We start from the raw sequence: 26,567 nt of genomic DNA on the forward strand, positions 1-26,567 counted from the left end.
AAGGGAGGAAAGGGAAAAGGGAATGAAGAAAGAAGGGAGAAAGGAAGAGGAGAAAAGGAGGGAGGAAAGAAGAGGAGGAAAAGAGGAAGGAAAGGAGAGAGAGGAAGGGAGAGAGAGAGAGAGAGAGAGAGAGAGAGAGAGAGTTGAATCTAACATGCTGGGGACAATGGGTACCTTCTAGGGACTGAGCTGAAAGGGAAAGGAGGTGGGAAAGCAGGTGGGAGGACACAAATGTAAGTGAGGGGGCACGTTTATGTTCCCTACCCTAAGGCCCTTGTTCTCTGTGACATGTAAGGTAACGGTATCCATTGGGCTGTCACCTGCACCCAGGTTTCTGAACAACCCCTGACTGCAGCCCGAGCAGAGTGAGTGCACCTTAAGCCCTGTCTGCAGACAGGTCGCGCTTCAGCTGCTGCATGAGCCCCCATCTCCACCATCCCTCCTCCCTTTTTCCCAGGGCCTGAAGACGCAGCCCCCTTTCCCACACCTGCCCTTACCCTCGGCCTACACCCAGCGCGACCCTTCGCCTTGCCTCTAATGAACGCATATCACCACCCCGCCCTCCCCTTTCTCTCCACCCCTGCCCCCCTGCGCGGCCCGCGGGCTGCACCCAGCTGGACCCCCGCACAGCGCTTCGTGCCCGGCACACTGATGAGGGCTGCAGCAGAGGCTCAAGTCATTGGCGAGGGGGGTTGCAGGGGGGAGCGCTGCTGCCTCCGGGAGGCGCCCCCGAGAGGGCTGCGGCGGCCGTCCCTCGCTCCCCCCTCTACGGTCCCCCTCGGCTCCCATTCAGCCAGCCCCGCCGCAGCCTGGGCTGCTGCTGCCGTCAGAGCTGCCTGCGTCAATGCTGCCTCTGTGACACACACGGCTTTTTTCTCCTACTTCTTTTTTCTCAATGAGAGCAGCCTAATGGGATTTTTATTATCAGACTCATAAATCAAACCGATGGGGCCATCACTCCTGGCACGTGTACAAGACCACCCCTCCTCCTCCACCCCGGTGCCAGGGGACAGGGGGGATGGAAGGTGTCTTTATCCTTAAGGGAGCATTTTCATTTTATAAATCTGTATGTTCCAAGGAACATGAAGGTGCCCAGTGCCCGGGGCGTGCATGCTCCTGCACAGATACCGTCAGAATGAATTGACAGAAAATAACGTCCATTATAAAGTCCCTTCTTTGGGCACTTAGAACGCAAACAAACCCCAAAGTGGCCACTTTGAAACAGTGGAATTGCTAAAGAAAGAGACTGATATGAGGATTTGGGGGAGGGGGCGCACTATTTCAACTGACCGCAATATACTGTTCAGTAACCTAAGGGATGTGGGTGGAGGATTGATTGGGAAGGATTTCCTAGCACCTTTCTAACCTGTTTTTTCTTACTTTGTATCGATAGCACAAAACGAAGCTGCAGTTATGAATACAAATGGGGAAACTAGTGCGTCAGTAGGAAAAGGAATTCTGAAGTGACAAGAATTCTTAATGCATCACATTTAAAATCTGGGTGCATGCATGCAGCTAATATACTCAATATGCATTGATAAACATGCTTAATTGACCTGCAGTGAAATTAGTTTCTTCTTCAGGTTAAGAAGTGGGAAGCTCAGATAGCATATGAAGCCGGGATTCTTTTCTTTTTGGGGGCATGGTTTCCTTGGCAATCTGCTGAAGCCCATGGGCCCCCTTTTAAAATAATGTTTTTAAATGCATAAGAAATATTTAAGGTTACAAAGGAAACCAATGTAGTAGAATACAATTATAATTTGTTTTTAAGTTCACAGACTCCACGTTAAGAACCTCTGATCTCAAATAATGTGACCTGAGAAGTACATAGATGTACATTCGGTGGTGAGAGAAATTTAGACGCAGCTTGGGAATAGGGCATATTCACATAGATTGACATGAGCCATATGCTGCTTTTGGTGCAGGAGTCTTAATAAGGGAGACGGTACTCGCTTATGGAAATAGATTGCTAGAGTGGAAAATTTTGTCCCAGGGACCTGCAGATCTTGTCCAGTACCACTGGGAAATATTTCTTTGGGTGTCATCCATGCCCACACTTAGGAGATTTACACAGAATTGCAAAGGCTCGGAAGGTGATGCCCCCAGATCCCAGGAAGAGTCCTGAGTCCTATTGCTGGACATGCTCAGTGCACTGTTTTAGTCTCCTGGGTGTTTCTCAGTGTCTCTGCTTGCCAATGTATCAACATTTCACACAGCACAGTAAGTCAGGTTAAATTATAAACATCAACTTTCTGGTTCACTGATCGCAGTGATCCACAGATGAAGAGTTTACAAAACATCATATACAAATTGTGTGTGTGGCAGGAAAGCAGGGTGGAGGGGTGGAGAGGGTGCGAATCCACGTTTTGTGAACTCTTAGAAAAGAAAGCAGGAGGACAATATAGAGTGGCTAGGAAAGACCTTGATTTGCCCTTCAGATCTCCTAGGTTAGAATCTAACCTCTGTTATCTAATACTTATATGGTTTAGGTACCTGACACATTTACCTACCTACCTAAGGCTTACAAAGTAATTTCCCTACATTTAACTATATTTCTTTCTTTTTTTTTTTAACAAGGTTACAACATGATAGTATATACCATATGTACCGTAGTATTAGATGGGGCAGCTAGGCAGCACAATGGATGAAACACCAGAAAATTTGATCTCAGCTGTGTGACCCTAGGCAAGTCACTTAACCCAGTTTGCCTCACTTTCCTCAACTGTAAAATTAGTTGGAAAAGGAAATGGCAAGCCATTCTAGTACCTTTGCCAAAAAAAGCCCAATGGGGTCATGAAGTGTCTGATGTAACTGAACAATAATAGTGTCAGATACGATCTCTATTCTTTTTCTGTCCCTGATGGATACATTGGAGGATGGCCATAAATATGGTACAGTGTGCCCCAAAAGTGAAGTTTTAAGTTTTAGTAATTGAATCTAGAGCCAGAGTAGGGCAGTGGATAGAGGGATAGACTTGTCACAAAGACCAGGCTTCATTTCCCATATGTTTAGTAGCTGTGTGACATTGACCAAGTCACTTTAATTCTCTTGACCTCTATTTCCTCATCTATACAATCAGAAGGTTGGACTCAGTGACCTTTGAGGTCCCTTCTAGTTCTGAATCTGTGATTGCATGACTTCCAGAAAGACATTTTATAAAGTATTTCGCCAAAACCTTGGTGATGGTGATTATCTACAAGCCTCCAAGATTTTTCCTCTCCTTTCTTAAGGTATTCAGTACCCAGTTAACTTGTTGCCTCCTCCTCCTCCCCAGCTCCTGTCTTAATACTAGAGAAATTAGGGTTCATATCTAGACTCTCTCAAACACCCTAGCCACATTTAAATCCCATGACCTACTTCTCCATCCCACATTAACCCACACAGAGGGATTATCACACTGGATCTCACCGTCACTCTACTTGTGAATATTTCATTTCTATGATTAAAAAACATATTTAGATATCCCTCTTTCCGACAGTATCATATTATTCCACCTTTCCCTATGCCTCACTACTATTCTTTGCTTGCTTTGTGAACTCCAATCCCTCCATCCTTCAGTATTTTATTGGGTATAATTCTTGTTTTCCTTCTTTCCCAATTTGATCCAGTTAACCAGTTCAACTCCATATTATACTCTACTCTTGAATCCTATGCCCCATTATCCTATCACTATGCATCTCTTACTAAACCCCACCCCTGGATTTCTCCCATCATCTGCCTTCTCATTTACTGCCTAACAGAGCTAAAGTAAATGATGCAACTGAGCTCTGACCAGGAATATTTAACATTTATGTTATCTTACCAACTGAGCCCTCACTGCAGCAAAGCAATTCTTTTATTTCCTCCAATTGATTCCATATACTACTCACTAGAGAAGTTAGTCTAAACCCTTTCTTCTCTCAAACCTTCCATGCCTTTTCCTCTCTCCCCCCTTTTAGTTTAGAAAAATAAGGCAACATGACTGAATTTTCCCCCTTTTCCCTTTGTCTTCATCTCAAAGCCCCATGAAATGATCCCCCACTGTCTCCTTTCCTCTAGTCTCTCACAATGAGGTCACTCTTCTTCTTGCCCCCTCTACATGTTTCTTTAATCCTATCCTTTCTCATGTTCTCAAAGAAATTGCTTCCTCAACAATCTCCTTCTTTCTGTACTTTTTAGTATCTCCTTCGCTAATGGTTCCTATCCTACTGCTGCCAAACATGTCTGTCTCCTCATCCTTAAAAAATTTTCCTAAGAATCTACCATTGCATCTCTCTTCCCTTTCTCAGCCAAATTCCTAGAGAAGCTGTTTACATTCATTGCCTCTACTTCCTCTCTCCTCACTCACTCTTCAACTCTACAATCTGGCTTCTCATCTCATCACAGAACTAAAGATACTCTTTAAAGTTACCAATGACCACACAATTTCCATATCTGATGGTCTCTTCATTCCTTATATTTCTTGACCTTTCTATTTCATTTGACACTATTGATTACCTTGATTTCTTGGATACTCTCAGATAGTCTGATTTTTTTAAGACACTGCACCCTCCTGCTTCTCCTCCAACTTGCCAAGTCTTTCCTTCTTAGTGTCTTTTCCTAACTTTTGAATGTCATGACCATATCATGCCCTTTAACTATGGGTGTTCCCAAAGTCCCTATCCTAAGCCCTAAATATTGAGAGGAATAAAAAGCCTGAAAGACAGAGTTTCTGGGTAATTAATAATAAATTTGTTAATTAAATGAGCTGATAATCAAATTGATGGTCAGTGGTTTCTCAGTAACTAAAGATAAAACCAAGGAGATCCTTGAATGCTTAAATACCTTTGGAAAAGGAGCTTCCCCTGACAAGTAAAAAGTTAATCTTGATTGGTGAATAATTAATAAGATGTGGACATATTAATGAGGAGATGGGTTAAAAATCTTCAGCTCCATGAGTCAGTTAGGTGGTACAGTGAATAGAGCACCAGCTCTGGAGTCAGGAGGACCTGAGTTCAAATCTAGCCTCAGACACTTAACACTTACTAGCTGTGTGACCTTGAGCAAGTCACTTAACCCCAATTGCCCTACTCTCCCCCCCCCAAAAAAAAATCTTCAGCTTCTCCTTTTGAGAACATGACTTGATCATGAAACTCAGCTGCCTCTAGCAATCCAGACAAAAGAATTCATCTTTACCCAGACCACTCTGGTTGGTTTTCTCCTTTATAAGCTGGGTTCACCTAGATTCCAGTGGAGGGTTACATGGACTTATTTCCCAAAGGCAAGAATTCATCTAAATTAGATTCTATTCATACTCTAAATAGAAGTAAGGTCTTCTATTTCAATGGGGTCCTGCCCAAGATGTAGAGCATGTACCCAGATGATTTGGCCAATATAATCTATCAGCAATGTCCTTCAGAGACTAACTGATCTACAGAGATTGGTCCCTGAGTGAGAAAATGAAAGGAAAAACCTCAATCCTAATGTAATAATTGGTTATTAATATAATAGAAAAATGACTTTTCTCAATATCCTGTCTTTTCTATCTGTAGACATAGATGACAATCAGCACCTATGCTTATATTAGACAATTACTAAATGTTTGTTGATTTATTTCTATAGGGATGACTTCCCCTAAGTTTGAATTTCACATTACCAATGACATATAGAACATTTCAAATTAAATATCCCAGAGACATCTCAAACTCAGTAGTATGCCCAAAATATTGAATATCATTTTTACTCTTAAACTCACCTCTCTACTAATCTTTTCTAAGACCCAACCATTCTTCTGTTATCCCATGCTTATTATCTTGACATTAACCTTGACTCTTCACTCTACCTCATCCTACATATCAGCTGGTCTCCAAATCTTGCCTTTCTACCTCCACTTCTCTCCCATCAGACTCCTCTCTATTCACACCACCTTAATTCAGGTCCTTACCACCTCTTACTTGGATTATTGCAATAGCAATCTAATGGGTTTCCTTTCAAGACTCTCCCTATCCTCCACATTACTTCCAAAGTGATTTCCCTTTAAGTGTGTAACATTCCTCTACTCAAGAAACTCCAGAGGCTCCCTATTGCCACTAGGATAAAATATAAATTCCCGTTTGGCCTTTAAAGTCCTTCACAACCTGGACCCACTTATCTTTTCAGTCTCCTCCCATTTGCACACTCCTGCCAAACTTCCCTGCTCTCAATCCCTCACCACAACACTGCATTTCTACTCTCCATAACTTTGGGCTGGCCATCCCCCATGCCCAGAATGCACTCCCTCCCTCCCGCAACCTCATGAAATCCCTCACTTTCTTTGAAACTCAACTCAATCAACACCTTCTACATCACCATCTTTCCTGATCTTCCCAGGTGCTATTGCTGTCCCTACTCAACTACCTTGTATTTATTCTTTATCATCTTATATATGTACATGTTGTCTCCCCACCTCAATGTAATGTAACCTTCTGGAGAGTAGGAACTATTTGTTTTTTCTGTATCCCTAGCACCTAGCATAATGTCTGGCAGAAAGTAGACAATTAACAGATACTTAGTGATTTATTGATTGATGTCTACCTGAAGAAGTATCTAGACTACTTGCTTTAGGGTTTTTTTTAACCTCGGTTTCCTCAACAATTTTTTTGTCAATGATCTGAATAAATGATTGTCATATTTGCATGTGGCATAAAACTGGGAGGGTTAAGCTAGCTAATACATGAGATGAAAATATTAAGCTCTTTCAACATTTCAATGTGATAGGCTGAGCCTAAGAAGATGAAATTTTACAGGATAGCTATAGTCTTTCACTTGAGTTAAAAATCCTACTGCACAAGTAAGGATGGAGAAGATGTTGCTAATTATAGTATTCACAACTTTGGTACTCAAACCACATCACTACCCTCTGCACCTCTGATTAGAAGGCTAAGTGATAAGATCCAAAACCTCTATTGAATGAGGGGGCCCAGGACAGCTATCTCTTCATTTCCACCCAGCTATACTTCTTTGATTTCTATGTCTCTGACACATACTGCTTATGTGATCTTGGGAGAGTTACTTAGCCTTTCAGTATCACAGACAACTTACCCAATGATTATAAATTATAGAACAGTTGTCAGCAGGAATTGTTATGAAGAGTTTACTCACACAGAGTTCCCTGGTCCAACGAAATAACAAAAGAGAAGAAGGAGAAAGAGGAGAGGGAGGAAAATGATAAGAAGGAAGAGGAAGAAAAAGAGGAGGAGGAGGAAAAGGAGAAGAACGAAGAGGAGGAAGAGAAGAAGGATGATGAGGAAGAGGAGATGACAATGACATCTTTCTAGCTAAGACCATAAAAGTGTTTTGCACTTTTCCTAGAAGTACTGAATTTTCCAGCTCTGGAGGTGTTCAAATGGAGGCTATATGAATACTTATTGAAAATAAATTTTATAATGTCATACCTATGCCTTCTGATGTGTGATAGACCCAGTCTAAGGAATTTTAATTGCTGCCACATGAGAAGATTGGAATAGCTAAGACATTAGGATCAACTTTGGGGTGGAAATGACATAGTTATGACCAGTATGCAAACTTTAGAAGGAAAGGCAAAGAGAAAACAAGATGGCTCTGCCACAGAAAGAGTCTCCTTCTGATACTGAATGAGCCTATGATAGTGAGTCTGTGTGTCTGGACCAGACCAGGCTTTTGAGTTGAGTGTTTAAGCATGAGACAAGATATGGATAGAGTAAAACTGCAGTCAAGAAAAGCAGTGAAATCTAGGTGGCCAGTGGCTGCCCTAAGGAGTCAGGGGAAAAACAAACCATCTCAAATCATGCATTCCCTCAACTTCCTGGGCATACTCATTTCTGAAGACTTTGATTAGGAAGTACATAAGAGTAGAGAAAGGGTGATTCTAAGACTGACTTTGGGGACACTTGATAACTTCAGCATCTGAGACAATTTCTAGCTCTAGGTAGAATTATGTGGCAGAGCTGTTAAATCCAGGTATCTGAAAAGTCTAAGGAATCCTGGTTTAGAGACATTCCTATAGAGAGATAAGGGTTAAAGGAGGAACATATAGTTATCTTATTACTTTTCTTTGATTTCTTTGTTCATTAGTAAAGAAATTATAATACAGTCAATACAATTTATAATATAGTTTAGTGTTGAATCAATTTAATATGATTAGGGTCCATTTTGAAATACAGCATAAAGGAAAGAAAGTAGAGATTTCCAGATGGTGACTGTTCTAGTCAAGAGTCTAATTAGATAGATCTACATGAACCATACTCCATGACAAACAAGATAAGTAGTGTCTTCCCAGAAAGGGATCAGGGTTGAGGAAAGAGGTATTTGTTCTCTGAAAGTTGTAGAGTGCTTCACGTAAGATTCCCCTGGTATTGAGTAGAGTCATGACTGCCTGGGTGGGCATGGAACAAGTGCTAGTTCTTGAGCAGGATTAGGCAAGTGCCTAGCAGTACCCTCTGCTGGATTAAATATAGAATGTGTTTCTAATTAAGTACTGGTTTCATTAAAGAACTCTTGTGGTCCCTTCTAGCACTAACTTTTGTGTAACTTCCTTTTCCATTCCATTTTCCTCATTGCCCAGATAACTTCAAAAGCAATAATATAATATCTAGCAGTTGAATGTTTGTCTTAACCAAAGCTTCTCTTTTGAGCCTTTTTTAAAAAGGCCTGTTTTTCCAATACAAATTGAAATAGATAAGTTATAACATCTGGAAACATAAGAACAAGGAAATGTTAAAACTTCCAGGAAAGCAGCTAAAACTTTCCAGGAAAACACCATTACTCAGGAATAATCTTTGGTGGTTTTCTACTGAAGAGTGTTCACCACGTTATTTAAAGTTTGCCTCCCATTTTAATAGACCAATAAACTGCTTAATGGTTGTGGGCACTCTTCATACCAGTTAATAAGTATAATAACTATATGGGGTGGCTGCCCTCATAGAGCAGCCCCTAGCATAAGGTGTGTTTACCCATTATCTCTGGGATGTTTACTTGCCCCCAGTATGTGCTCAACTGGCATATCTGGGTTGCAGAGAAGGATCTCTCTCATGTGTCTACAACTCAAACTCCACTTAGGGTGCTAGAGGTAACTGTGGTAATAGGAGGGTACACTCCTATCGGTCTTTGTGGCTCCTGAGCCCCCACTGGTATGCTTTGCAATTACCAAAAATCTATTAATCATAAAATGACACAATTAACACAAATCAAACATGTACTTAATGATAAGGCAAAATCAATGATGATCATAATATTACAATTACTCAATACAAAGCAAATACATTAGTAAACAAATGATCATAATTAACCCATAACCCTGGGTCACACTATCTTACAAATGTACTTGGTATCCATGAGGGAAAGTTGTTATTCCCTTACAGAAACCTAGTAGGAAGTAAAAACAAATCAGGCGCTGAGGGAAACTTACAATCCTTGAACACACAAGGCTTGTCGTCTGTGGTTCTTAGTGAACAATCTGTACTATACGTAGCCTGTACTCTAACTGCTCTGCTTCTGCTCTTCACTTGATAAAACCATTGCAAGCCCACAATCACTCTTAAAAAGGCGCTAAACAGTGATATACGGTGATAGGGACAAACAATTCTCTTAAACCAGAGAACTGCAGGTTGGTTCTCTGGTCAATACAAATATGGCCAGCAAGCTGTTTACTCAACTATGCCCTGTATCACCTAATCATTTTTTAGCATTGTCAACAAAACAAAGCTCACAATGAAGCTCCTTAGGTTGTTTCTCTGGGAAAAGGAAACAAACTCCAAAATCTTTGCATTCAACAGGAAATTGCATCTTCCAATCAAGTTTTGTTTTGTTTTGTTTTATAGCAAAGATCCCTGAAAAGCCTATTGTCCAAAACACTCCTACCCAACCTCCCCCCTCCGTTTTTCCCTCTCAAACCAGAAGCAGTAGCAGGAAGCAACCAGGCACTACCCCCCCCCCATTCATTCCTCAGAAGTTTTATCTCTCACACTATAAATGGCACTGAACAACAATCACTTGGGTAACTATAGAAGTGTTACCTCTTCTCCAATCAGAAAGCTGTCAAACTTTCATTCATCCAATCCTTAAAGCAAAGCTTCTCTTCCAATCAGCAATTCCCCAAGTATAAAATCTCAAGCTGTCCTGTCACCTGATTAATCTTGCCAGCATCTTTTACTAACATCTTGCTGCCTTCTTAACATCCCCTGCTGTATTCTAAAATCCCCTTACTGGGTGCTTCAATACCTCAGACAGCTTAAGAGTAGCTTAAGTGAAGCCTCCTGATGATGAGGGACTCTTCTTTCCCTGATGAGGTAAAACTGGTGAAACGCAACTTTCTATCAGTTATGAATACGAATAGTCCTTAGTTCATCCTCAGTAAACAGTTATTTGAGATATTGCTTGGTTAGTTCCAACTTCTCAAGCTATAAACACAATCACATAAAAAAAAAACCTGAGGGACCACAACACTCAACAGACTCCATCATTTCTCTGTTCTCAAACAGGTCCTGCAGGTTCTCTGTCAAGTCATGCATGTATTTTTAACAACTTTTGTCCATTGGGGTTCTTTTTGTACCCCTTTCAGCAACAATACTGTTCACATATGAAAAATTTAGTATTTATATCATTCACAAATTGATCTAAACCTTTTTTCATTCAATAGCTCATTTTTTGCCCCCAAAGTTCAGTTTTTGCCCTTTCAAATAACCAAATTTCTCACATTCTAAAGGGTAGTACTTTATATAAAGTAAAATATTACCTGTTAAAGGAAGCAAGTTAGCTATAGTAAGCCAAATAGGAGAGACATGGTATAAGACCATTGGGGAGGAAGAAAGGAAGAGAAGCAATGGCCAAAATTATTAGATATTTTCATGTTCATCTTCCACATAAATACATTTACTTTTCCCCCAATAAAGCAAGATTCAAATTAAAGTCAATAAAAACAAGACTACCATGCAAAATTCTCTCTGATTGAAAGTAAATGCACTGAAATAATTATTTAATAAAGTATGACCACAGTATGAGCACTTGAGGTGAAATCTGAGTCTTATCAAACCTACATAGGCATGATCTGCATCCATCACTGTCAGAAGGCATGGGGCCCTGATTCATGCTAGTTACATTCCTTAGTGTACTTGAACATGAAATGTGTAAATTTGAAGTTAAACAATCTTTATTTGAAAATTAAAAAACCACAATGTCTATTATATTTCTCAACATCATTCATTAAGACAAGGTCAATATAATGAGCTACTATTTTTTAAAAGGGTACTTTTTTAAAAAATTAAAACAACTCAAGAATGGGAGTAATCACTTGAAATTATCAAAAATTCAATACAAATTTAATTGACTTTAATTTTTGTGTTCTTTATCCTTTTGTGATACATTTATATCTATATATGTGTATATATATAAAAATAAGTTTTCAGGTAAAATCCACTGAAACAGGCAAAAAGAGTACAACTAAAAACTAGAGACAATTTAAGTAGCAAAAATTTAGAAATTCAAAGTAGAAAGTCTAAATCCAGAAAATATGATACTGTAATTAAATGACATTTTGAAAAAGTAAATGCAGAATATGTTTGGCAAGACAAGATAATTTTTCCAGATGTATTTAGTAGGTATCGATGAGGAGGATAAAGATGACTGGCCAGTACTTGCCCCTTTCTATTACTTTCTACTACTCTACCTCCTTTGTCTGGAAAAGGCTAAAACTAAATCTTCCCAGGCCATATCTCTCTCTTCCCATGTAACCAGTTCAGAGCCATGATCTTTTCTTTGGTAATAGAAATCTCCCTTTCCCTTTCTTTCTCAAAGTGGAGGCTGGAGATTTAATCAGCCATATCCTGTTACAATTAGTTTGCTTTTAGCCCCAGGGTAGTATATTGGTCTTCTCATTCACATGGCCTCTTTTCTGTTTTACGGGTTTATATTAAATGCAAATAATTAATAAAAACATAACAACTCAAAGTCCCTAGTTAGGAAAATTCCTAATATTAGAATAGTGGTTTAGTTCTCTGCTCTAATTTAAATTTTGTGAATTTCCAGCTAATCCCTTGCTTCCTCCATTCTCCTTTTCTTGTCACAGACTAAGTTTAGAGACATGCAATATATGCATTCATGATTATCCATGAGTTTTTATATGAAGCATAATCAGGATAAGGGAAACAGATTAGATTTTAAAAAAAGAAATGAGAAAAATATATATCAGTGCCAACTACTAAATAGGCCTCAGAAGAAAAGGTGGAGAGATAGTAGACCTGTCAGAGCTCCGTTCAATCCTAGATTTTGTGATTACAACTACCATCTTAGGTCCAAGTCTTTTGTTCATTCAATAAGAAAAATCTTGCTTCTTTTTGCAACTACTAACAGTCAAAATCAATGGCAGGGAACCTGTGACCTTGAGGCCATATGTGGTGCTCCAAGTTCTTGAGTGAGGCCCTTTGACTGAATCTAAAGTTCACAGAATAAAGTGGGCTATACTTGAGGGCCTAGAAGGCCAATGTGGCCTTAAAGCCTCAGGCTCCCCATCCCTGGTCAAAATGATGCTGGACAAGTCATATGCAAAGTAGCTTCAAATGATTCTCTACTTGCAGAGAATGAGATGGGGAAGAGAATTGCCTATATGTCTGAAGAGTTTTGTAATTAATTGCTGTTGGTTCATCCTTTGTTTTCAAAGAGGACCAATGACATCATGAGGAAGAGTTACACAAAGTCCTCAGCTTCACTCTCTCTTCCAGAGTCATCAAAGTCCAGTGATAAGACAAAAATAAAGATAAATGGCAATGGCCTGGGATGAAATGGATGATTTTGGCATCTTCAGTGTCTGACCAAGTTCTAGGTGGTGGTCGTAGTGGTAACGGTAGTGGTGGTAGTAGTAGTAGTAGTAGTAGTTTGTATATTATTTCTTAATTATAAAGACTAGAATTACTACTAGTCCAACTACTGCTGCCAAGTTTGAATACCAGCTCAATGGTGCCCTGCTTCTAATACTCAAAGACCAACCTAACTCAGGATAGGTTTTCACCAGTCAGTCAACAAATATATATATATATATATATATATATTTTTTTTTTTTAAAGCAATAGGAGTTAAGTAACTTGCTCAAGGTTACACAGCCAGTTATTTCTGGGTGTGGTGCTGAGTATCTGAGCCTGAATTTGATCCAGGTCATCCCGACACTGGAGCCGGTGCTCTCAACAAATATTTTTAATGCCACTAAAGCAACTAAGTACTAAGTACTAAACAAGTACTAAGCAACGTGCTGGAAGGCTGCCAGATACAAGCTTAATTTATTTCATTGTGATAATTTATTACTATCTCATTTTGGTATTTTTCTATGTAGATCATCTAGAAATGGTACTGGGACAAATTGCTATCCTGCTATTCTTTTTTTTTTCACTGCTATGTAGGCCATACATTGTACTTTTACATTTATTATTACTATTATAAACCATTTGTGAACACCCTAGCATGGCTCCATGCTTTCCTGGGAATCCACTGTCTCATTAGATATTAATTCATTTTCCTATGTCTTGCAGTATTTATTAAGAGAGGTCTGCACTCATTTAACTGATCTGGAGACCATATTCCTTTCTGTTTTCAATATCTTCCCTGTTGGTTTACCTGCTCATGCTTCTGATCTTTAACTGAGATTTTTTTTTCCCTTTTGAGAAGTCTGGTAATGGCAATCTTTTCCCCTTCCTTATTTTCTTCTTTCTCTTTTTTTAAAAACTCATTCCATTTAGGGGATGGTTACACCAGAGGCTGGACTTCACTCCTGTTTCAATCTCCTCACATGCTCAAGAATTCATGCTCAAGTTCACTGGCCTTGGTCTCTAACTCAAGTAACTTTTGAAAGGGACAAAACTAGTACCAGTTGAATGCCAGTCCATTTCCATTGAGCCTTAATGGAATACCACACCTGCAGATATCCTGCCCTATTTCTCTTTGTTCCTCAGTTCTCCTGCCGAGTATTGTGGTGTCACAGAGTGCTGCTACACTGTTGTCCCAGCCAGAGCAAAGTTTTGTCTTTTGGTTTTCCATGGCACCTGGGGAGGGAGGAAGAGACAGGTTCTATTACAAGTGTGTGAGTCAGCTTGTGCAACCCAAGCAAAGTGTGTTGGCCAGATGAGTAGGAGGTGCTGAGTGAGCACATCAGGGGTTAAAGATTTGCTTTCTTTCCTTTTAGTTCATCACGTTTTTACCTTATTAGTGTTCTTTGTGTCTTAGATCATGAGAATAGTTAAAATCACTTTATTTCCTGTACATAATTTTGATTTTGAAGAGGTTTGAGAGGTCCTAAGGACCGGAGAAAGTACCTACCTCTCCATCCAGATGGACATATTATTCTTCTTTTATGTTAAATGTTTTATAGACAATTCTACAGCTAGATAAAATAATTATTGTCTAATTAAATAAAAATATTTGGAGTTTCAGGCAACCAGTAAACAGCAAGATGGCAGATTGGTCACTTTCTCTAGATCTCTCCAACTCTCTAACCCTCAAAAAAAGTCATTATACACTAGATGTAGAACAATTATGTCTGAATCCACAGGAGAAAGAGAGAACCCTGACAAAGGAAAAACCTTATGAATTAACATCAAATAATTCTAATCCTTAAAGTGATCATTTAGCATCTTGCCTCTACCAATTTTCATGTCCTCATGGCAGATTGATGCACATAGGCTTATACCTGGAACCCATTAAAAAAAATCTTACCCCCACTCCCATATCAGCAGAGATTGTCACACTTTCACTTGCAAAAGTTGGCAACACCAATTCTGTCCAGCCATATAAGGAGAGGCAGGAGAGCATTTTCTGAAGGGTCCTAATCTTGGGGTGGTACTCCTAAAACTGCAAAGATAGTCTCAAACGCTTATCTTGTATAAAGTAGCAGAAGTTGATTCATCCCATATAGAAAGGAGAAGAGTAGATCCAAGGGAGAAATTGGGAAGGAAAGCAGGAGGACAGAATCATGACTGTGCCAGGACCAAAAGATCAGGAACTGAAACTCAGAGCCAATCCTGTTGACCGAGAAGTTCTTCACTTCATAAACTTAGGCCAGAAAACCCTATACCATCTAAAAAGGAGGAAGCTGAGGCAGCTTTGCAGCCCAGCCTCAGGGATACATCCATTAGCAAAAAGTTAGAAGGTAGAAGGTGAGTGATGGGGAATAAGTATCTTTTTAAATATCATAAAACCCAAAAGCAATAGGGATATTCTAGAAGTTTTACCCATAAATATAGGAATAAAGCAAGGATATCCCCTTTTCCCACTGTTATTTGACAGAGTTCTATAAATTCAAGACTTAGTGAAAAAAAAAGACAAGAGAAAAAAATTAAAGGCATAAACATAAGGAAAGAGGAGAGAAAACTATCCCTATGTGGTGATAACATGATGATTTGTTTAAGAAATTGTAGGGTATCAGAGAAATTAACTAAAATAATAGTTTCAGTAAAGCTATAGAACAATAAAAAATCCAAAAGTGATTAATATGTATAACATATATATTATTTATATTATATATTTTTATATATTTATATATATTATACAGATAACATAATAACTAGTATAAAATATATGTAACATAAAATATTTAGATCTCAGTATACCAAAATGACTACTCAGTAACTATATAGGTACAATTATAAAATGTGCCTTAATAAAACAAAAAACAACTTCAATAACTGGAAGAATGTTCAGTGCTCATGAATAGATGAAACAATAAAAATACTATTTAATCTAATTTACAGATTTAGTGTAACCAATTAAATTTCTAAGTGGATCCCTTATATACAAAAATAAAAACAAAATTTATCTGGAGGAATAGATAAATATAAGAGAAACATGAAAAATGGTAGGAATTGTGCTAATAGCACTTCTATACCTCAAATTATAATATAGAACAGTGATCATTTGGCATATTTAACCACAATTTGGTATAAGTTAAAATACAACTACAGAAAAGTAGCTCAATGGGACAGATTAGACAAAGAAGAATTAGGGGGGAAAAAATCATAAGGAACTTACCAAAGTTGAACTATTCACTTTCCTACATGGAAAAATGACAATTGTAATTTATGAAACTTTTCTCAGTATAAGGATAGTTGAAGGGAATATAAATGTGTGTGTGTATATACATATATATACATACATACATATATGTCTATATAGGAGGGTATATGTGCATATGAATACATATATGAGTGTGTGTATATATGTGTACAGGTATACATAGAAAGAGGCCACAGGATCAATTGAACAGGAAGGGATGATATTTGAAAAATAAAATTAAGAGATGAGAGAGGAATATAATTAGAGGAGACAGGAAGAGACAGAATGGGGTAAATTATCTCATATAAAATAGGCAAGGGAAAACTGTTACAATGGAGGGGAAGAATAGGAAGGCAAAAGGGAATGGGTCAACCTTACTCTCACTGAATTTGGCTTAAGGAGGGAATAACATACACACTCAATTGGGTGTCTTACCCTACAGGAAAGTAGGGGGGAGGGGATAAGAAGGGGGATGATAGAAGGGAGGGCAGATTGGGGGGGGGAGGGTGGTTAGAAGCATACATTTTTGAAAAGGGACAGGGTCAAAGTAGAAAATAGAACAAGTGGGGGTCAGGATAGGATGGAGGGAAATATAATCAGTCTTTCACAATATATCCACAGTGGAAATGTTTTGTGTAACTACACTTGTACAATCTATATTGAATTGGTTATCTTCCCAGTAAGTGTGGGTGATGAGAGAAGAAGGGAAAGAATATGGAATTCAAAGTTTTAAAATCAAATGTTTAAAATATATATATTATTTTTTTTAATATGCAACTGGGAAATGAGATATACAGTCACTGGGGTATGGAGATTGATTTTGCCCTACTGGAAAGTTGGAGTGGGAATCAGGGAAGATATAGGAGAGAGCAGGTTGGGGGAGGGGGTATTCAGTGGGATCGCTGTTTTGGGGTGGTGGGTTGAGGACAGATGAGGAGAATATATGTAACTCAAAATCTTATGGAAATAAATGTTATAAACTGAAAATAAATAAAGTTTAAAGATTAAAAATATAAAAAATAAAAATAAAAACAACAAAAAAAAGATGAATGGTGGAGTATGAGGAAATGTAAGTGGGTCCCTGCAGCTTGATCATAGAATGCGTGGGAGGAAGTAAATTATGAAGAAGATGAAAGTTAGAAAAGCACCAGTTGTTAAGGGCTTGAAATGCCAAATGGAAGATTTTATACTTGATCCTGGAGGTAATAGAAATCCATAGACATAGATTAAGTAAGAAGCTGATATGTTCAGACCTAGACTTAAGGAAAATCATTTTGGCAGCTGTGTGAAGGATGGACTGGAGTGAGGAGAGCCTTGAGGCAGGTAGACCAACCAGAAAACTACCACAATAGTAAAAATATGAAGTGATGAGGGCTTACCTTACCTGTATCTTGACCCATATATGTAGGTATTTGGCATAATGCACTTGATAATAGACTTCTCAGTACACAAGGGTAACAGTACAGCTCTCAGGTGGTTCATCAGTCCCTTTTGCTCTAACTACCTGAGATCCACCTCATTTTTGGACCATGCATATGTAGAGATGCCATAGTACCTAGAGTTTTCATTCACTTCTGTACCAAACAATTGTCCGATTTACTGGAGAAATGGAAAGTAGGGAACAATATGGAAACTGAAGTGTCCTCTTTCTCTGAGGGATGCATTCTTCTGTAAAGTCTTGAGAAACATGAGAAAGTAGGAGAAATTTTGTACCCAATTTTTCAGGACTCCCAACAGTTCAGAAAACCCTTCCTGAGAACTATGTACCAACTTAGTTTTAAGATGGAAAGTCAAATATTGTATTCTCCCTATTCTTTGCACCCCCTGAGGCATGAATATGTTTGTGCACATACAAACATATATGTTATATATACATATGCACAAATATATGTATTCATATATTCATGCATATGTATATATTTGCATATGTATTCACAGAGAGAAGAATTTAGGGCAAACATGTATAAAGATTATAAACCAGAAAAAAAAACATAGAATCTAAAATTTTCTATTTAAATGTACATCTGGCCCATACATGTTCACATAACATATTGCATTTGATTTCAGGCTTCTTGTTGCTAGAGAAAGGTAATACAGTAGCAAAAGATGTAATTTGTGCATTAGGAAGTCTCTGTTGCCAGATCAGTCTCAGAACCATTGACGTCTGTAGTCCCGTGCTTTGTTCCTGCAGCTATAAATCAGAATGACTACATACTTCAGATGTCTCACTTGTTTAACAGTAAATGCAGTGCTAGTGGAGAAAAGCCTCAGAAAGAGGGTAGACAGCATTGAAGTATTTGAATTATATTAATCAAAAATAAGGACCTAGGGGAAATCAGATGGGGGTGGTGGTAAAAATAGATTATAAGTAAGATTTTAAAATTAGTAACAAAATGCTTTTAGTCCTGTTCTCCTTCCCCACACCCCCTCCAATTTCCAAAAGAATTGTTGCAAAAGAGGTATAGAGGTTTTATGTCTGCAGATGTTGGTAGCTTAGCTAAATGAAGTACCAAATTTAATTTTGTAAAAATGTTTGGATTTTTTTGAGAACACAAAGATCATTGGAAGCTTATATGTCACTTCTTTTTATACTGGCTTGATTTTATAAATTGGAGAAGAAAAAAGTAGGGGGAGAAATCATTCTCCTACACATATTCCTGTCTTGGACTTTTATAGTAATTGCCTTATTTGGCTTAAAATATTATTAAGTTTCATTTGAATATATGTCATTGAATAATTGCAATTAGAGAGAGCTGAAATAGGTACTAAAATGAACATAAATGCAAAAGAACTACAAGGGGGGCATCCAGGTGGTGCAGTGAGTAAGAGCACTGGACCCGGCGTTGGGAGACCCGGGATCGGTTCCGGCCTCAGATATTTGGCAACCACACAAAATAACTGGCCATGTGACCTCGAGCAAGTTACTTAACCTCAATTGCTTTAAAAAAAATAACCACAAGGACTACAACTACAACTATTTTGCATCTAGATAATTCTCTATACTTATTGCATTGTCAGTTTGGAAGGCGACCATCCCTCATTGAACAAATAGGTAACAGGTTGAAAACTGAAAAAATTCTACCAGTCTAACAGATATTTGACCTGCAAATCAAAGACCACCTAAATTTTTGTCATTGAATATTGGACATTGCTTAGAACAGGGGTCAGCAAACTATAGCCTAAAGACCAAATCATGCACATCACCTGTTTTTATACAGTCAATGAGCTAAGAATGGTTTTTACATTTCAATGCCATACAAAAACAAATGTTAGGTCAGATTTGGCCATTGACCATAGTTTACCAACACCTAATTTTGCCCAAATATGCATAAGATAGGTGGAATCTCTGACTTTTATCCTAATATTTTGAGATTATGTAGATAAAATTATGGGTAGCTAGGTGGTTCAGTGGATAGAGTGTCATCTTCCTGAGTTCAAATCTGGCCTCAGACATTTACTAGCTGTGTGACCTTGGACAAGTCATTTAACCCTGATTGCCTCAATTGCTTATATGTAACATGAGCTAGAGAAAGAAATGTCAGTATCTTTGCCAAAAAAAAATAAATAAATAAAAACCTCTAAACAGGGTCATGAAGAGTTGGATATGACTGAAATGACTAAACAACAATAACAACAGATATAATCATAAAAAATAGATATGTATATGGGCATATATAGACATATTGTAAATTCTGTTCAGTCAAACATACTTCAGATATAGTTCAAATATACTTGCATCTCACTGAACACCCTTGCCAAAATAATCTTCCTAAAATATGTCTCATCATGTAACTCTTTTGCTCAAGAATCTTCTCTGGTTCCCTATTGCCTCTAGGATAAAACACATCCTTGATTGTTTGGCACTTAAAGTCTTTCTCAAATTGTATCCATACTACTTTTCTAGGGTTCTTGCATATTATTCTCCTTTACACATGTTACATTCCACCCAAAGGTTTACTTGTTTTTCCCTGTATACAAAATTCCCATTTCCCATCTCTTTGCCAATCTTCACAAAGTACAATGGTCTCCTCATGTCTGCCCCTTAAAATCCTTAACTTACTTTAAGGCCTAGCTCAGGAGCCCCCTTCTATGAGACACCTTTTATGGTTTCTGACTTGTTAGTGCTTCCCGAGTTATCTGTTGATGTGTTATATGCCCCCAATTAGAATTTTAAGTTCTTTGAGAGGAGGGATTATGTTTTCATTTAGTCTTTGTATCCTTAGCAACCAACCCAATGCCTTCTATACAGGTGTGTAGTACATGTCAAGTTGTCTTAGATGAAAATGAGAAAAAAAATTCATTCAACTATCCCATCCACAAATTTAAATGAAATTGTCAAAGCCTCTTTAGCCATAACATATTACCTCTTTTACCATGATTAATATCAAAGAAATAAGGAATAACATTCATTGCACTTATAACTGAATATTATTAGCATAACAAAATTCACTGCATTTCTATTGGAGGAGAAATGGAGATAAATCAATCAACCAAGCACTTGGGATATAAAGGAAAAACAAATGAAGCTGTCCCTGGTCTCAAGGAACTTACACTGGGGAAAACAACATGTGTATGCTACATACAAGATCTATTCATCGCATAGATCAGCATAGAAGGACAAGTCATGTGTGCATGTACACACGCACACATACACACACATTCATTTTTGTGGTCTGAATTCCACTTTGGCTTCCTACATTAGTGTGGTGGATAATAGACATAGAACTGAAGGGAACTTTCATGGTTAACTATCCCAGCCCCCTCAACAATTTTACAGACCAGCAAACTGATTCCCAAAAGGATTAATTGTCAAGATCATACGGGTAGCAAGATCGTGACTCTTCTGACTCAATCTAATGTTTTTTCCTTCTACAAAGAATAGACTAATTACATAGGTGATAAGTCTCAACTCTCTGTACTACTGTTGTTGTTCAATCATTTCAGTCATGCCTGATTCTTTGTGACCCAGTTTGGGGTTTTCTTGTCAGAGATACTGGAGTGGTTTTGCTACTTCTTTCTCCAGCTCATTTCACAGATGAGAAAAATGAGGCAAATGGGGTTAAGTGACTTACTCAGGGTCACACAGCTAGCCTGTGTCTGGGACCAGATTTGAATTCAGGAAGACAAGTCTTTCTGGTTTCTCACTGGGCACTGCGCCCACGGTACCACCTAGCTGACCCTTTGTACTACTACATCACAGCTAATATCTATGTGTGAAGAGCATGTCTGTCCTTAAGATGAATTAGGAATCAAACAATGAGTGCTAAACATTAATTTAGTATTAGGAAGAGCTAGGTCACACAGTGAATAGAGTAAATGGGTTTTGAGTTGGGAAGACCTGAGTTCAAATTCTCTCTGAGATGCTTATTAGTTGAACAGCTCTGGGCAAATCATTTTAACTTCTCTATGCCTGAGTTTTCTCATCCGTAAAGTGAGGGCATTGGACTTACCTGCCTCTAAGGGCCTTGTAGCTCTAAATCTTATTTGATTAAAAACATAATAATAACTTGGATTTTTCTGAAGTCAACCTTCCATGTCCCATTGTTGATCTCTTCCTTTTATTTCTGCTAAGGGTCCATAAAGAAATTGGGTCTAGCCTATGGAATACATCAGAATGTGATTCCAACATATAGTACATTCTATTCAAGAGAAGAAAATACAAATTAAAACTCTCTGATGACTCCCCCATTGACTTGGAGGGTAGCATGAATTGCCATTTTTGGTGGCAATATAGAAAATGAGTGTACAAAATTTTATGTATTTCATAAGATAAATTCATTGGATCCCAGGATCAGAAAGAATCTTAGAGCTTATCCAGTCCAACCCCTAACCTGAAACAAGAATCCTCTCTCCAAAATCCCTGAGAAGTGTACAAGCAGTGGCAGCAGTGTTGTCTAGACTGCATGGTTAATGGAAAGAGAATTGAACTTGGCTTTGGAAGATCTGGGTTAAAAATAAAAACAAAATCAAAATGACGTCTTTTAGAAATGACTTGAGGATCAGGTTATCTGAGGCCTTGTCCCTTTCTCACTGAGGTTCTCTTTGAAGTCAGTGCATATATTGTCCTGATATGGAAAAACAAATGCCATAATTAGGAGACCTAGATGATAGGATTGGCTCTACCAGCAATTAACTGCATTACCTTAACCAAGTCATTCACTTCTATAGGCCCAAGTTTCCTCCTCTATAAAATAAAGGATTTGAATTAGATGACATCTAAGATTCTTTCCAGTTCTAACATCTGAGTCCATCAATCAGCTTCTTTGATGATTTTTTTAAAAAATCTCTTTAAATGGCATTTACTTGATTTCCCTGAGGAGTAAAAAAAAAAGGAATACTGTACAAAAATTCAGAAATAAAACAAAATCTCCTATTCATCTGGGTCCCTTCCTGAACTCCATTAAAATTTCAAGACAGATGTCTAAAATCTGCAAACAAAACTAGCATTGGCACTTAGCAAATGGGCCTTTGACTGCAATGATGTAAACGTTTTAATCCCTCAGATGCCATAAATTAACCCTGAGCAGGGCTGGGCTGATGGGGGATTTGGGTGGTTGCAAAAGAGACCTCCAAGAAACACTCAGAATAGTGGCAATGGTGATCTACTCTGAGGCTTCCTTCCTCCTAGACCTGGGGTCAGTTTGTAGGAGGCCAGTAATTCATTTTAGGGAGGAACGAACCAGTTCATTCCCACCCCACTCTCCTGAACCGGGAGTCAGTTCTCCCACATGCTAACTGCCCTACAAGTGTGAGCCTTTCTTCTGCATTTCTTACTTACAGCCCACACATCTCTATTGATTGTCAGCAAAGGGAGTTTCTATTTCATAGAATCATAGATTCTAGAGCTAGAAAAAAATTTAGTGACCATCTCATCCAATTCTCTCATTATAAAGATGAGGAAATTGAAGGCTTCAGAGCTGAAATGCCCCACATCACATGGGTAGAAAGCAGCAGAACCAGTGTTTTAATTCCAAAACCCAGCCTGTTTTCCTTTGCATCCTGCTACCTCCCTAGGAGGCAGATAGAGGTTGCAGTGGATAAACTTGGACTTGGAGTCAGGAAGACTTGAGCTCAAATCTAGCCTCAGACATTAGCTGTGTGACCCAGGGCAAGTCATTTAACCTCTAGTTGCCTCAGTTTCCTTCTCTGTAAAATTGGAGTCATAATAGCACCTACCTCCCAGGATTTTTGTGAGATCACATAAGATAATATCTGTAAAGTACTTAGCAAGTGGTGCTTAATAAATATTAAAGAAACAGCTAGGTGTTGCATGGATAGAGCACTGGCCCTGGAATCAGGAGGACCTGAGTTCAAATCCTGCCTTGGATATTTACTAGCTTGTGACTGTGGGCAAGTCACTTAACCCCGATTGCCTCACCAAAAAAAAAAAAAATGACTAAATAAATATATGTTTGTTAATTTTAGATCTAAAACTCCCTTATATTGGTCTTTGCCTGTTATGGGAATAAAAAATAAATAAAACTAACTATAAGAGAAGAGAATATATACATACACACATATATACATATATGTGTATATGTGTGCACATATATGTACACACATATCTACATATATTATATAGATGCTTGGCATGGAGAAGTGAAGACTCTAGGGGCACATGGGAGATACCTTTAAATATTAGAAGGATTGTCACATGGAAGAAGGATCAGACTTCATTCACTTACTCAAACAACATATATTAAGTTCCTCTTCTATGCCAAGCACTGGTTCAGGACTACGCATACAATGACATGAAGGAAACAGTACCTGCCCTCAAGAAACATTCTACAATTTGTATACTGATAAATAAATACAACTATCCCTATGGTCATGGACTGTCTATACTTCCACAAGCTTGGGCCCTCATTGAGTTCCTCCTGGGGTCTCCATTTTGTGGAGAGGCTAAAGAAAGCCTTTATTTCCCTCCTAGTCCTATTTCTGGCTTCTGGATTTCAAAACTATGTCGCCAGGCTAGGTACCCTCATCTCCCCCTCCAGGCTCCCTTTTCAGTTTCCTTTAGCTGGAATGTAAGCCCCTTGAGGACAGAGATTATCTTTCTTTTTGCTTGTATGGTATCCAGAACAGTACAGTGTCTGGCACATAATAAGCTCTTAATAAAGGTTTATGTCCTTCTTTTTCTTATTTCCCTCCTTCTAGACTTTCATTTCTATTCAAATCAGCCATAGTCCTCCTTGAGCCCACTGTAGCCATGCCTATTACTCTCCCAGACCATTCCATCATGTTCTTTGCAACTTCTCACTAACTCCTGTTCTTAAGGTGAAGGGACCATAGATTTCAGAGCATAGATCTTGGACTTCCCAAGTCTAAGATAAGTCCTCTATTCACTATTCTGTGCCCCCTCTCATCAACTTCCCCTCACATTTACTCAAATGTCCTTTCTACTTCATGGCATTCATTAAAACTTGGCTTAAAATTGAGGACTATGTGTTTAAGCATGGTAGAGTGGAGAGTACAGGTTCTGGGTTCATAAGACCTGGGTTCAAATCCTGTCTTGGATATGTTACCTACGTGACCTTGGGAAAGTAACTGTGGCAAAGAACTGAAAAATATATGGAGAAATACTGAATAAATTATAGTACATGAAATAGAATAGAATATTATTTAATGAGCTGTAAGAAATAATCAAATGGACAATTCCAGAGGGAAAAAAAATCTAAGACTCACATGAACTGATTTTGTTGCTGTTCTTGAGTCATTTCAGCTGTGTCTGATTCTTCATAACATTTTGGGGGTTTTCTCAGCAAAGATACTGGAGTAGTTTGCCATTCCCTCCTCCAGCTCATTTTACAGATGAGGAAACGGAGGCGAACAGGGTTAAGTGACTTGTCCAGATTCACACAGTTAGTAAGTGTCTGAGGCTGGATTTGAACTCAAAGTCTTCTTGACTCCAGGATCAGTGCTCTATCCACTGTACCACATAGCTGCCCCAACATAAACTGATACAGAATGAAATGAGCAGAACTGGGAGAACAGTACATACAATAACAACATTTTTAAGATAAATAACTTTGAAAAACTTAAGAACTCTGATCTATGAAATGACCAAGAATGATTCCAAAGGACTGATGATGAAGCATGCTATCCACCTCCTGAGAGAGGGGTGATAGACTCAAAATTAGAATGAGACATACATTTTTGTATATGGCCAACTCAGGATTTTTTTTTTTAAGCAATCGGGGTTAAGTAACTTGCTCAAGGTTACACGGCCAGTTATTTCTGGTTGTGGTGCTGAGTATCTGAGCCCAGGATTTGATCCAGGTCATCCTGACATTGGAGTCCTCTGCTCTTACTCTCTGTGCTACCTGGATGCCCTGGGATTTATTTTTTTCCTTGACTAACCATATTTTCTACAAGAGTTTTGTCTTTCTTTCTTTTTTCCAGTGGGGGATGGAGTAAAAATAAATGCTGATTAATTGAAAAAAGTAAAATAAGTTAAAAACTAACATTAAAAAGAAAGTTGCATAACCTCTCTTGTCCTCAGTTTCCTCATTGTTAAAATATGGGTATTGGACTAAATTGACATGTAAGTGACTTTCCAGCTCTACTTGCATAATTTTATTATTTCTTAACCCCCCATTTTACAGGACTTAGAGAATTAATAGATAGGCAGCACCTATTAAATCTGAACAAATAGCCACATCACAGGCAAGCCAGATTGGTGGTAACTGTGCCAAAACTCTAGAAAGGTGTCTGAATCCAATCCCAGGCTGACCAGACACCCTGAGGGGAAACATATGCCACCTGCTTTCCATCTTGCCACCTCCTCACAAGGCTTGTCAGACCAGAAGCAGAGCATACTAACAAACCGAACAAAATGTAATCACTAGAGCACTTGAGACCACTGAAGCTGAACTATGTTGTCAGAACCCAAGCCTAAGCCCAACCTTATTTCTCTGGAATATTGTAATACACATGAAATGTTAGCATCTGTTTGGATCCTGGATATGTGGTCCAACCTTCCCATCCCACAAAAGAGGAAATCTAACCTCTGACTTCTTCTGCACTCATACTAAACCTACTCTTTATCCCCATAAGACCTTGAGTTCTTTATCCCCTCTCTATCCTTCCACTCATTTGCCTTTCTACCCAGTTATGGATCCGTGACTCCAATGAATCATTTGCCACCACCTTAGACTCACCCCCTTGATCCTCTGCCATTAAAACCCTACTAATCCTCAACCCTGAGTAACCCTCACCATCTGTTTTCCCTTTGCCTGCTCCAGTGATACTGAGCATTGCTGGAGAAAGTCACGAAATCATGATAATTTCATCGAATATAAATATATGCTGCATAACGTCAGCTGGGACTTTACTGCTGCTCAGCAGTACTTTTATTTAACTCTTATTAACTCTCTGTCACAATCCTTAGAGCAAATGTTCAAGTCTTTTCTTCTTAAACCTTGAACTTGTAATTTCAAGTTCAAAGCAGATGATCAAACTTCCTGCTTTACTGACAATATTAAGCTTATCCAACATAGATAGATAGATGGATAAGATAGATAGATAGATAGATAGATAGATAGATAGATAGATAGATAGAT

At 38.5% G+C, this 26,567-nt stretch overlaps 1 long non-coding RNA gene across 1 annotated transcript in view; it reads right to left on the reverse strand.

Moving 5' to 3' along the window:
- LOC138147918 (uncharacterized) overlaps positions 1 to 26,567 on the reverse strand; it is a 110,036-nt gene that overhangs the window by 8,490 nt on the left and 74,979 nt on the right. Inside the window, exon 2 of the long non-coding RNA XR_011164926.1 lies at positions 13,874 to 14,000. This is a non-coding gene — a long non-coding RNA (uncharacterized lncRNA). The remainder of the gene's footprint in view (positions 1 to 13,873; positions 14,001 to 26,567) is intronic.

Source organism: Petaurus breviceps, unplaced genomic scaffold (assembly GCF_028583685.1).
Source record: "Petaurus breviceps papuanus isolate PSGF00001 unplaced genomic scaffold, PetGlider_PUasm1.0 90808, whole genome shotgun sequence".
Taxonomy (NCBI): domain Eukaryota; kingdom Metazoa; phylum Chordata; class Mammalia; order Diprotodontia; family Petauridae; genus Petaurus; species Petaurus breviceps.